Genomic DNA, 12,847 nt, shown 5'->3' on the forward strand with positions numbered 1-12,847 from the left:
TAGAGTCAAACTTACATCTAAAATTTGTGTCTAAACTTTAAATGAAAAAGTAAACAAATTATAGTAATAATAATAATAAACCTAGGAAAGTAATGTGAAAGGACCAGCCTACCAAATATTAAAATCATTTTAACAATTGTGATAATCAGATCAAAATGGTATTGTTCACAAATAAGGAAGACAGGCCAGGGAAACAGAGTGGAAAATCAAAAAATAGAAATTTATGATAAGGTAAAACCTCCAATCACTGGAGAACTAGTCAATAAATACAATAAGACAACTGGATATGACCTAAAAAAATCCACAGTTGGAAACTTACCTTACGTTTTACACCAGGAAAAGTTACAAATAGACTAATGATTTAAATATAAAGAAAATAAATCATAAAAGTATGAGAATAAATGATTATGAATGTTCTTTTCTGATTGTTTCTCTTCTTTATGCCACAAAATGGGGGAATCTTTCTAATTATGACTCAAAAATCAGCATCTATAAAAGATTAATGAAATCTAAAAACATTTTTAAATTGTCATGGCAAAAGAAGAAATCGAAACTCCTGTCACACTCAAGACTAATCTCCCTAATATAAAAGAACTCTTTTGAAGTAGGTCAATGCCTCAGTAGAGAAAAAATGGCAAAAGATAGGAAAATACAATTCTCAGAAAAGGATATACAGATGACTTTCAAAAATAGCTTTAAAAGGTAATTATTCTCACAGAGAAATAAAACAACCCAGAAATACCATTTTTAACTGTAATGTTGTTAAGAATCAAACTTTGATAGCATTCTCTTTGGATAGACATTAGAAAAACAGGTAGTCATTTATTTTTTATAGAAATGTAATTTGGTAGCATCTCTGTGAAGCACGACTTGGCAATATGTATCAAAATGACCAATATGTATACCCATTGATAAAACAGTTCCTCTTCCAGGAATTTATCCTACAAGATACTTTTTTTTTTTTTTTTTTACCTCACCTTTATTTTCCACCTTTCATTGTCATTATATTTTGAGTGTGCACCTTATAAACTAATTCAGAAGTGAAGGACATTTTCCCTTTTATGATAATCTCTTTTAATAAAAGAATTTAATTCACAAACACTTTTTATTATTACTTACATATTTTGATCCATTCTATGTAAGTTTTTCTCTCCATATTTTTTCCTGGGAACAGGAGGATGTTTAACCAGCCTTCAAGAGAAAGCTGATACAGTTTTTTTCATTCCCTCTTCTCTATTCTCTTGGAAGTTCATTTTAGTTTTCAGAATAGGTATTCTTAAACTTTAATATGCTTAATTATTTGATAAGTCTAAAGGGTATCAATAACTTTATCCTCATCTCTTTCAAGGCAGAGATATTACCTTTGACCAAGATTACCTTCCTCTCATCTTCCTTGCTATTCCCTTCTGGTATCTTAGCCCTGCTTTGTAAACCCACCATATTGATGATTTAAAAAACTCGTGATAGTCACTGCTTATTTAGTCTTAATTCATTCAACAGTTTATCTACTATTAGCTCTTTCATCTCATCTCTTTGTCCTGTGTTCAGCTTACTTTTTAATAAATTTTATCCTTTGGTAAAGTTGATGATTCAGGGGTTAAAAAAATACCCTTCAGTCTTAATCTTGTCTTGTCTTTATTTGACTTGTCTTTATTTTTGAATGATGATTTTACTAAGTTGTATTGTGATGAATAATTCTTGTTCTTTGAGCATGTTGAACATATTTTACTCTGACCTCTATTAATGAGAAATGTAATTTCAGTCTAATTTGGATCTTTTATTGTAAACTATCTTTTGTTTCTAGTTGCTTTTAATCTTTTCCTTGACTTTAGAGTTTCATAGTGTTTCTGAAGTGTCTAGATCTGCATTTTCCCTCTGAATATTTATATCTTTCTTAATTATAAAAAATTCCCAGTCATTATTGCTTCAAATATTGCCTTTCCCCATGATCTGTCCTTTCCTCTGGATCTCCTGTGAGTCACTCGAGGGAGCATCAAGGGTCTTGGGACTCCCTGTGATCTTTTCCATTGCTTTATCTCCTTGTGCTATCTCTGCGTTCATCTTCCAGCTCCGTGATCCAGATGTCTAATTCTCTTTTCATTTGTGGTGAATTTATTGTTCAACCTAGCTACTGAATTTTTAAGTTGATACTATATTTTTTTCCTAAACGTTGTATTTTTAAGTGAAATATTTTTCCATGTTAAGTATTTTTAAATTATTTATCTTGAGATTTTATTCTTCTGTTTCCAGTTGTTACCTCCAGAGCTCATGTCCATGCTCATTGGTCTGTTAAGTCTTCCTTTTGGTGACTGCATTGCCACAGTGGTGGATAATTTTTCATTGTGAGCTCATCTATATTAGGGATTGCATTTTCTGTGGCATCCCATGTATGAGATCATGCGAATATTCATGTTTTTGTGTTTGCTTTTGCCCGGGCCCCAAGGGTTTCCTTTTCATCATCTGAGACTAATTTTTTCCCTTAATTTCTGGGCTTTTTATTTCCTAGGTTTCCATTTCTCAGAGGAGGTTTGTCCCACCGAGAGCTTTGTCAAACACCAGGCTCTCTTTCTGTTTCCACAAACAGATTTGAAGAGATTTTCCAGTTTCTTTTTCACGGGTGAGGCAGCCCTTCAAGTGTCCTGGTTGTATGCGGGAGTCTCGGATTAGTTCCCTTCTCTCACCAAATGCTCTGTTTTCCTGAGGACATTAAAACCTTATTCCCAGTTTTGGGATAATCTGATACTTCCTGGGGTCTCTTGGCATCACCTGAAACTCACTTCTGCAACTGGATTTCATCTTTATCTCTAGCATCTGAGGATTTCCTGAGCTCAGCTTTGCGTTGGGCATATTTTTTTTTAAGTCTGTAGCAGTTGATGGATCCATTTCAGTCTTGTCTGCCATCTTGCCTGAAATTTCCTTCATTTTTGCCCTTAAGAGCATTTTTCACGTTAAAAAGTCTTAATTTTAGCATTAAAAATCTCATGTGCTATATTACATGATTTTAGTTGTATATTCAGTATCATTGAAAAATATGATGAGAAATTATTTTCAGTTATTCATCACAACTGCATTCACACACATTTGAAAAATAATAGTATGTCTACTTGTAAAATATATTATATATATTTTCTGTAGACAGTGATTAATGCCTATCTAATTTGTAAGACCTCTTGCAATAACTCAATAGCTGCCTCAAGGGTTGAGAAACACTGTTAAGTCTTTATTTTAGAAACATCACAATAAGTCCAAAGGAGGTCATAATATATTAATAGATAATTATACTTTTCAGATTAATTTGTGTTTCTGAGCAAGATCCTTGGTAATTATAACAGCATTCATAAGAACAGATATTTTCAATGAAATTTTAATTGCTAATGGAAGCAAGGATATGGAAAACATAAGAGCAAGTCTCTGATTTAAGTATTTTCCATGAAAGTCATTAACCTCTGATATGGTTTGGCTTTGTGCCCCCACCCAAATCTCATCTCGAGTTGTAATCCCCACATGTCCAGGGAGGAACCTGATTGGAGGTCATTGGATCGTGGGAGTGGTTTCCCCCATGCTGTTCTTCTGATAGTGAGTGAATTCTCCTTTGCCTTCCACCGTGATTATAAGTTTCCTGAGGCCTCCCCAGCCATGCAAAAATGTGAGTCATTTAAACCTCTTTCATTTATAAATTACCCAGCCTCAGGTGTTTCTTTATAGTAGCGTGAAAACAGACTAATACAAGCTCACTGTGTTTCTGATGTTTCAGTATAGCATTAGTACCTTACACATTTGTTATGGGGATAAATATTTGACAGGCAAATTCAAGTCAGAATTTTGTTGCTTCTGACCAAAGGTCACTGTAAGATTTAAAGGTCACATAGTACCTACTATGATACTGGTGATAGACATAGTACCTACTATGTGACCTTTAAAAAGTTATAAAACGTGAATTTTAAAGATATAGTTTATGAGTAAAAATGCTTCACGTTTTGGGAGCTAATATCAATGTAGTCATTAATCCAGGTATTAACATATAATTTTAACTGATATGTCTAAAACAGTCCTGTTCTGTGTCCAGCTGCAAGCAATTTTCTTTTAATTCTGGATTTCTTAAACTTTAAAGAAAGATTCCCAAATCAGAAAACTACTATTTTATGGTAAATAAACCAGTTATCCTAAGAATGAAAAATTTACTGAAATACCTTGGCTGAAATAAGGTTTGTTGTCAAATAACCTTAAAAATGACCATTTGTGAATCCAAATTAAAAAAAGGAGCCAGCAATTGACAAGAACTCTTAGGAATAGCAGTCACAGTGTGATAAACACACACATACATATAGCTAAGGGATTTCCTCATTTATCTCTTCTTCAAATTTTGGCTTTTATCTTAAATTATTCTCAGCATCTTTTTTTTAAAAAATAAGAATCTCTTATTGTTATTTACATGGATAGATTTTAATATGTTTGCATTTGATGATATTGTAAAAAACAGAAATGTTGCCAAAGTTTTAAAAGTAAAAGGAATTTTTTAAATGTACAACTATTAGATATCAATTTTAAAACTACAAAAAAAAAAAAAAAAAAACTCAGAAGAGCTAATTAAACCCTAAATGATTTCTAGTGAAATGAGGGAAAACACAAGCATCAGGAAGTCCATCTTGTCTGTTATAATAGTCATAAAATTCCTGAAAGGTAAATAATCACTGCACTGCTAATAAGAGAAAAATAGTATTTTATATACAGAATACATAAAGTTGTAGAATACATACATTTATAGAAACTTACATACTCCTTCACGCTACAGAGTCAGTGTTAAACAGCCGACCCTCGGTGCAGCTGCCCTTCCTCTAGCCTAGGCACAGCCACTCATCATCTGGTCATTGTTCCTTAGCAGGGCAGCCCTCTCAAGGAAGTTAACACAGGGCAGATTCAAAAGGTCAGAATTAAAATTCAATGCCTGCCTACTGAACACCCACCTATTGTGTGACCAGCACTCTTCTAGGCAATGACAAGCTCCCTAAAAAAAAGAACCTAAGAAACTGTAATGAATAAATGATGAGGCTACAAAAAAATCAAACAGGGTGATAGACAATAGTAGGACGGCCTCACAGAACTGAAATTGAGATGAAAGGAGTTGCCAGTGAGAGATCTGGAGAGGAGAACGGTGTGCAGTGGACTGAATCGTGCCCCACCGCTCCCCTCCAATTCATTATGTTGAAGGGCAAATCCCAATGTGACCGTATTTGGGGATAGGGCCTGTATGGAGGTAATAAAGGTTAAGTGAGATCATAACGGTGGGGCCTTAACCCAATAGGACTATTGTCTTTATAAGAAGAGAAAGACAGACCAGCGAGCTCTCTGCAGGCACACAGAGGAAAGGCCCTGTGAGGACATTTTGAGAAGGTGACTGTCTACAAGCTAGGAAGAGATCCCTCCCTCCACAGAACCAGACTATGCTGACACTTTGATCTCCAACTTCCAGCCTCCAGAACTGTGAGAAAATAAATATCTGTTTTTCAAGCCACCTTGTCCATGGTATTTCGTTAGGGCAGCCTGGGCTAAGATAGGTGCATTCGAAGAGGCTCTAAGGAGGAACTGCTGCGGGACTTTTCGTTAGTTCGGCTGAAGACAGGGTTTTTTGTCCCATGGCCATGAAAATTTATGCTCACAGACAATTTGAATTTGAATGAGTAAGACAGGGTTTTGCTGGGTGAAAAAGAAAGAAAAGGGGGAAACAGGGACTCTCGCTAAGCCGGAGTCCCTGATAGGGTGCTTCCCACCGGCCATTCGCATCCCAGTTTCCACAGAAAGAGGAGGGGCCAGGCTCCTCCCTGCTACCAATGGTTTGAACTTGTGTGGCTCCTCCCAGTGGGCAGGCCAGATGGAGAGGGTGGAGCTTCTCCGAGGACTGCCTCCCACCTGGCTGTCTCAGAAGCAGTACGGTCAGGCCAGGCCAGGCCAGGGATTGGAGGGAGGGAATTAGGGTGACCTCCCAGTGTTGGGGGTACAGCTTGACCAGGTCAATTGTGTTGTGCTGAGAACAGAAAGGGGATTCGAGGATTAGACACAGAGAAAGTCACTGGTAACCTTGATAAAAGCAACTTCAGTGAAATGGTCCAGGAGTGGGTTAAAGAGGGAACGGGAAGGAGAAAGCAAGAACAGTGATGATAAAGAATTATCTTTAAAAACTTTACTAGGAAGAAAATGTGGGAATGGAGGGGGGACGGGGGACGGGGGGGAATGGGAGAGGGGACTGGGGGCAGTGTGGAAATGGAGAGGGGACTGGAGACGGTGCGGAAATGGAGTGGGGACTGGGGACAGTGTAGAAATGGAGAGGGGACTGGGGACAGTGTGAAAATGGAGCAGTGGCAGTGGCTTTTCAGAAAAAGTACTTAAAGAGAAGTCAGATATATTATTAAGACACACACATGCACACATATCCAGACATGCACACACACATGCACACACACGCACATACACACGCACACATATACATACATGCACACACATGCACTCACATATATACACACGTTCACACATACATGCAAACAAGTGCCTGATAACCATAATATATGAGGGATTACCAAAGCCTGGGTCAAATTCATCAACTGAAAACAAAATTATCATAATAAAAAGGAACCCTGGAAGATATGTAAAAGGAATTTACAAACAAAAAATCATCCTGTAGCAAGTAGTACTGTATCTACCGTGTTAAAAAAGTATGTGTCTCAAAATATAATGGCAAATTGTTATTTTATTATTTTGTTGTTGTTTGTTTTTATTGTTTTATTTTTTCTTTGGCATTTTTGTCATTGTAAAATACACATCAAACTTACTATTTTCACCATTTGTAAGTGTCCACTTCAGTGGCATTAAGTACACTCATAATGTGTGACCACAACCACCATCTAGTTCCAGAACGTTTTAATCACCCCACATGGAAACCCCATGCCCAATAAGCAGCCACTTCCCAGCATCCCTTCCCTCAGCTCTTAAGCAGCCACTTTCTGTCTGTTGGATTTGTCTGTTCCGAACATTTCATAGAAATGGGATCATACAGTATATGGTCTTTTGTGACTGGCCTCCTTCACTTAGGAAAATGTTTTCAAGATTCATTCATGTTGTGTCATGTATCAGATGCTCCACATCCTACTCGTTAGGAAAATGAAAATTTCAACCACAGGAAATACCATTTCACACACATTAACATGGCCATCATCAAAACTACAGAAAATAACAAGTGTTGGCGAGAATGTGGAGTCATTGGAGCCCTCATACATGGCTGGTGGGAATATAAAATGGTACAGCTATTCTGGAAAGCAGTTTGGCAGTTTCTTCTAAAACTAAACGTGTAACTCCCATACAACATACATTTGAACTCCTAGGTATATATTCAAAGGAATTGAAACCACTTGTTCAAACAAAAACTTGTCGAGTAATATTCATAGCAGCATTATTCACAATAACCAAATGGCAGAAGCAACCCAAATGTCCATCAATGAGTTAATGGAGAAACAAAATATGTTAAGTGCATTGAATAGAACATTATTCAGCCATTGTTTCATTGTGGGCAGGTCTGTGCCAACCTACACCTAAGTTGGAGGAAGCTGAGAGACTAAAGAAAGAGACATACATATCTAGTTGCTTAGAAAGAAACCTTTAATAGGGACTTATAAACAGAAGCCATGTCTCTGTCCCTGGCAGTGATGAGATGAGATGAGATGGTGGATCCTGCACCATTACTGCCCCCCTGCTCCCCCGGGACACAGGACTTATGTGCTCTCGGGGAGGGGTACATACACTTCAAAAAGAATGGCCAGGAATTTGCTCTCATGGTGGGATTTATGGTAAGTAGGTGCTCTTACACAAGGTGGAATAAACTGGAAATCTCAGAGGCATTCCCAGAACTGAGGTTAATCAGAAACCAACATGGCAGATGAGCACCCAGGATGGAGTTCCTTTGGCTTCTACTCTCCACCCCTCTAATGTGGCTCTTACAATCTCTCACGCCCTCCTCTTCCATGATCATCCCTGAGCCTTAGAGAGGGTGCTTGATATTGTCAGGTGTTAGCAGCAGTGCTTTGGCAATGGAAAATAGATCAGGTCTAGTGCAATTCCTAATGAGGGAGGTTCACAGGCTGTTGAAGCACCTCTAGTCTTCAGAATACCATGACTTCAGTTTTCTCAAGAGTAAAACAGTGTGAGATACATAACATTAATAATTTGCACTCAAGGATTACAGTCAAAAGAGAATTTGTATCCCAGAACAACAACAAAAAAGTACCTATTCCATTAAAGAGCCAACTAAAAGTATCATGAAGAAAATTAAAACCTGGTTCCTCCTTAGACTTGCAGACAGAAAATAATTTGGGATTTAGCCTAAATTATAGGTAAATTATAAAAACTCAAAAACAATGGTGAGGGCTAGTATCCAAATTTTTTGGTCTCTAGTTTCCCCATTTCTGCCAAGGATAAATCATAATAGGACCAATTTATTTTCAAAATAAATTTTGGTCTCATTATACTTGGCCTGGTTATTTGCATAAAATATGACAAGAATGGTGATCAACCTGATCTGATCTCCTTTTTTTTTTTTTTTTTTTTCAGACAGAGTCTCATTCTGTCACCTAGGCAGTGGCACAATCTTGGCTTACTGCAGCCTTGACTTCCTGAGCTCAAACAATCCTCCCATCTCAGCCTCCCAAGTAACTGGGACCACAGGTGTGTGCCACCACTCTGCTTAATTTTTTATTTTTTGTAGAGACAGAGTCTCAATATGTTATTCAGACTGGTAGGCTCTTTTTAAGTTGGCTTTGCTGGAACTTTTATGAGAAATTGTGGATTCTGCTTTTTAAAAGCCTCAAGGCTAGGAGGCAAGCCAAGGATTCACCATTAGACTGTGCTTATAATACCTATACAAATTCCTCTCTTCTTGAGGTCCCAAAATAACTTAAGGGTTCCCAGGCCTGTTAGTAAATGACATTCTTTACTTACCACAGGTCAGGAACCTTGTAAGAGAATCATTTAGACAAGGTACTCAGCCAGTCTTCCCTAGAAAGACTATATAAAGTCAACCTCCATTCTTCAGTCTGGTCAATTCTGAAAATATGCCATTCTGGTCAATGCCTTGGTAAAATAACCAGTGTCTCCAATTATGCCGTTAGAGAAGAAAACAGATTCCTACTGAACTTATGCAAATAACTCTATTGCTATCAGATAAAAATACTCATAAATGGTTTCTAAATTTAGGGTAGCTCAGGTAGAGAGAAGGGTAAATTTTGTTGACAAAATTGTACTTTATCCAACCTCTAAGCTATAAACAGCTCAAAAGAAAAAGAATTTCCTTGACTCTTCATCAATCAGAGTGGCAGCCTTCCAAGGAGGATTATGTACGTTCACCTTGGAACTGCCATCCACAAGCCCTGCAGCTCTTTGTCCGTCAGGTGAGAGCTGCCTGTTGAGCACTGTAGAATCCAGCAGCTCCTCACACAGTTCCAGAGTCAGTCGAACAAAAGCCATATCTGTGTCTCTGGTGGCAGTGAGACGAGGTGGTGGATCCCCACCTGTTGTTCTAATATTAAGGCAACATATTTGCAATGACAACAGATATTTCCAAATAATGTGCAAACAGGTCATAAAAAGAACTAATGAAGGCTGGGCATGGTGGCTCATGCCTGTAATCCCATCACTTTGGGAGGCCGAGGTGGGTGGATCACCTAAGGCCAGGTGACCTCTAATAAAAAAAAAAAAAAAAACTCAAAAAAATACAAAATTAACTGGGTATGGTGGCGCATGCCTGTAATCCCAGCTACTCGGGAGGCCGAGGCAGGAGAATCGCTTGAACTGGTAGGCGGAGGTTGCAGTGAGCCAAAATCGCACCATTGCATTCTAGCCTGGGCAACAAGAGCAGAACTCCATCACAAAACAAACAAACAAAAACAGTTAAAAAAGAAAGAACTAATGAGAAGATAATTTTTTTGTAGGAAAGAATTGCTGTGGTCAGTGATATTGGAGGATATGAAGATGTAGAGATAATTATTTTTTCTTTCTCAATTTCTCTCATTCAATCTTTCATTTGACTTTTGTCTTTCAATTGCCTCTTCTTTTTTCTCTTTTCTCATAACTTTTGTTTTTCAAAATTTTGAGAAGAGGAATTATGCAGGTACTCAGTATTTGTTGTTTGAAGGCACATTATAAGTGAAAAGTGGGAAAAACAAATCTGTAAGTTACTTTAGAGAGGCACTTAAAATCTAATGTCAGAGGAATGAAGAAAGCAAAAGGATAGAAAAGATGTGATAAATAAACCAGTTATAGCAATAATAATATTATATTCGACTCAGACAAACTGCATCAATAATGATACAGAGGATAAGGACATAAGGGTAAATTGAACAGTTCACCAGGAGGCTATAATAATGCTGAACCTCAATGTGCCAAACAACAAAGCCTGACAGGCAGTGCCATGTCATATAGCCAGACTGCTTGGGCTTGAAACCTAACTCCAGCACTGACTAGCTGTAGACCTTAGGCAAATTATTTAATCTCTCTCTGTTTCAGTTTGTTCATATTGAAAATTAGGATATTAATAATGCCTACGTCTTCCAGTTGCTTGAGGATCAAATGAACTAGCACAGTGTTCACAACAGTGTCTGGCATCACAAACATCAGTGTTATTATTGTTACTGTTGTTGATATTAGTATTGTTGCCCCAAAACATATAAAGAAAAAATAGAATTCCAAGGAAAAATAGACATGTCAACAGTCTCAGTAGAAGACTTTTAACTTTATTTATCTCTCGCTAAGATAAATATAAGTTTGGAAATGTTTAAGATAGCTGCAACAAAATGTTTGAACAGGATGTTTTAGCTTTATAGTCATTACAGAAAAGTAAATAGAACATAGTGTACATAACAAAACTACAAAATACACAGAAAAAAGTAAATAAAAAACAACACCTGGAGACCAAAAAATAAGATGACAGAAGTTAAATGAGGCCATAAATGTAAATGACTTAATGTATTAAAATACAACCATCTTAAGCCATAGTAAAATACAAAATCTAATTTTGTACTTACAAGAAACACTTGTAAAAGTGTGACAATAAGCTAAAAGAATTAGCAAAACATACCAAAATGTTTTAAAAATACAGTATAGATGACATTTTTATTATGAAATTAGTATACAAGGTAAAATTATCCGTAACAACGTTGGGCCTTTAGGACCTAAGAAAAAAATAATTATTTCAAATTGTACAAAATAATGTTTTAAAACATTTCCAAATGCACAGAAATCTCTGAGAAAAATATATATTCCATAAACGTATGCTGAATAAAGTAAATTTTATAAATATAAAAGGAAAATAAAGTAAAACTGATGTCTGTGTAAACCTACATTAGAGATTTTTTCCTATGCTCCAGTTCCAACAGAGGATCTGGACATCGCCTCTTGCCTGCTTACTTCCTTGCCCTTCCCGCTTGGGGACCTGTAGGAAATTTGATTCACCCCAACCCACAGTAAACACTCAGGAACATGACGGGTTCGTTACCAGTTACCCACATCCAGGGGTAGGCAGGCATGTGGTGTGAAACTCGAGAATGCTGAGAGAGAGCTGGAAGGTACAAAAATCTCCCACTAAGTGGTATTACAATTTTTGGTTACAAAATCGGAATATCTCTTTTTATCCTATAAATACATATATATATATATAATGTATGGAATATATATAGGGAATAAATATATGTATAATTTGTCTCTACATAGGGAATATATATATATATATATGCAATTTATCAATGAAAAAAATTGTTAATCTCCTACTAATGTAAAAGGGAGTTTCTCAAAGGTCTCGATAGGCTCCTCACTTGATTAGAAGGTGGTGACTAGAAGCTGGGTACATTCATAAGGATTTAAAAACCAAGGAAATTACCACCTCTTGCTGGGAAGGCCCCATCCCTTGCTCTGTGTACATGTGTTACACCTGCAGTCTGAGTCTGTTGGCTCCTTTCCATGTACACTCTCACCTTCAGCTCTGACACCTTGCTGGCAGTAGCTCAGGCCACAGGTATCCTAGACAGTGGAGGGCTCGAGCAAGACCGAATCTTTTACAGGTAGATGATTCCCAACTCACAATCTCTTTTCTCAGCCCCAGAATTTTAGTTCCCATTCCCCGGTGCTGCCGGATGCTATTGCCAAGGTCCGGACAGGGGAACATGGAGGGACTCTGAGGGTGATGGATGGAGATGTGGGAAAGAGATTTGTCTCTGCTCCCAGAAGAAGCAGATGAAGGGAGATTGGGACATTTTGACTTTGAGGTGACAGTGGTCCCAGGTTCAGCTCACTCTTTGTCCTCTCCATTTCTTCCTGATGGCCTGAATGTTCTACTTGTCATCCAGGCTCCAGTGAACAAGCCAGGAATCAGGCTTGACCTCTCACTCTACTGTTTGCCCCAAAGAAGGCATGCATCCCAGGAACGTATGCACATGCACTTCTGTAGCTTTCTTCTTAGAACCTTGGGCACCAATCTTTTCAGCTGTTTTTATTTCTTTAATTTTATTTTTATGTGGATCTTTTCAGCAAACATTCTAGAGGCTTCTTGAATCCTGTTCAATATCATACTTGAGCCAAATGCTAACAAATTAACAAAAAGGCAGCAAATTGTTAATATGCTCTCAATATGTATTATATGTGGATGGGAGATTTGACTGTTAAGATCTAAAGGTCCATGACTTTAACCTCATTGCTAATTGATTCAGGACACCATGACATACTTCAGGTCGTTCGGTGGCTGGGTTAAGAAAGTCTCCCTGAAGTTCTAAGAGCGTGCCCCTCAGGAGTGGGTGACAGCTACACAGCTCGTCTG

At 37.5% G+C, this 12,847-nt stretch overlaps 1 protein-coding gene across 1 annotated transcript in view; it reads left to right on the top strand.

Moving 5' to 3' along the window:
- PACRG (parkin coregulated) overlaps nt 1–12,847 on the top strand; it is a 587,833-nt gene that overhangs the window by 320,998 nt on the left and 253,988 nt on the right. The gene's annotated exons all lie outside the window — the stretch shown is intronic.

This window comes from Piliocolobus tephrosceles, chromosome 5, assembly GCF_002776525.5.
Source record: "Piliocolobus tephrosceles isolate RC106 chromosome 5, ASM277652v3, whole genome shotgun sequence".
NCBI lineage: Eukaryota > Metazoa > Chordata > Mammalia > Primates > Cercopithecidae > Piliocolobus > Piliocolobus tephrosceles.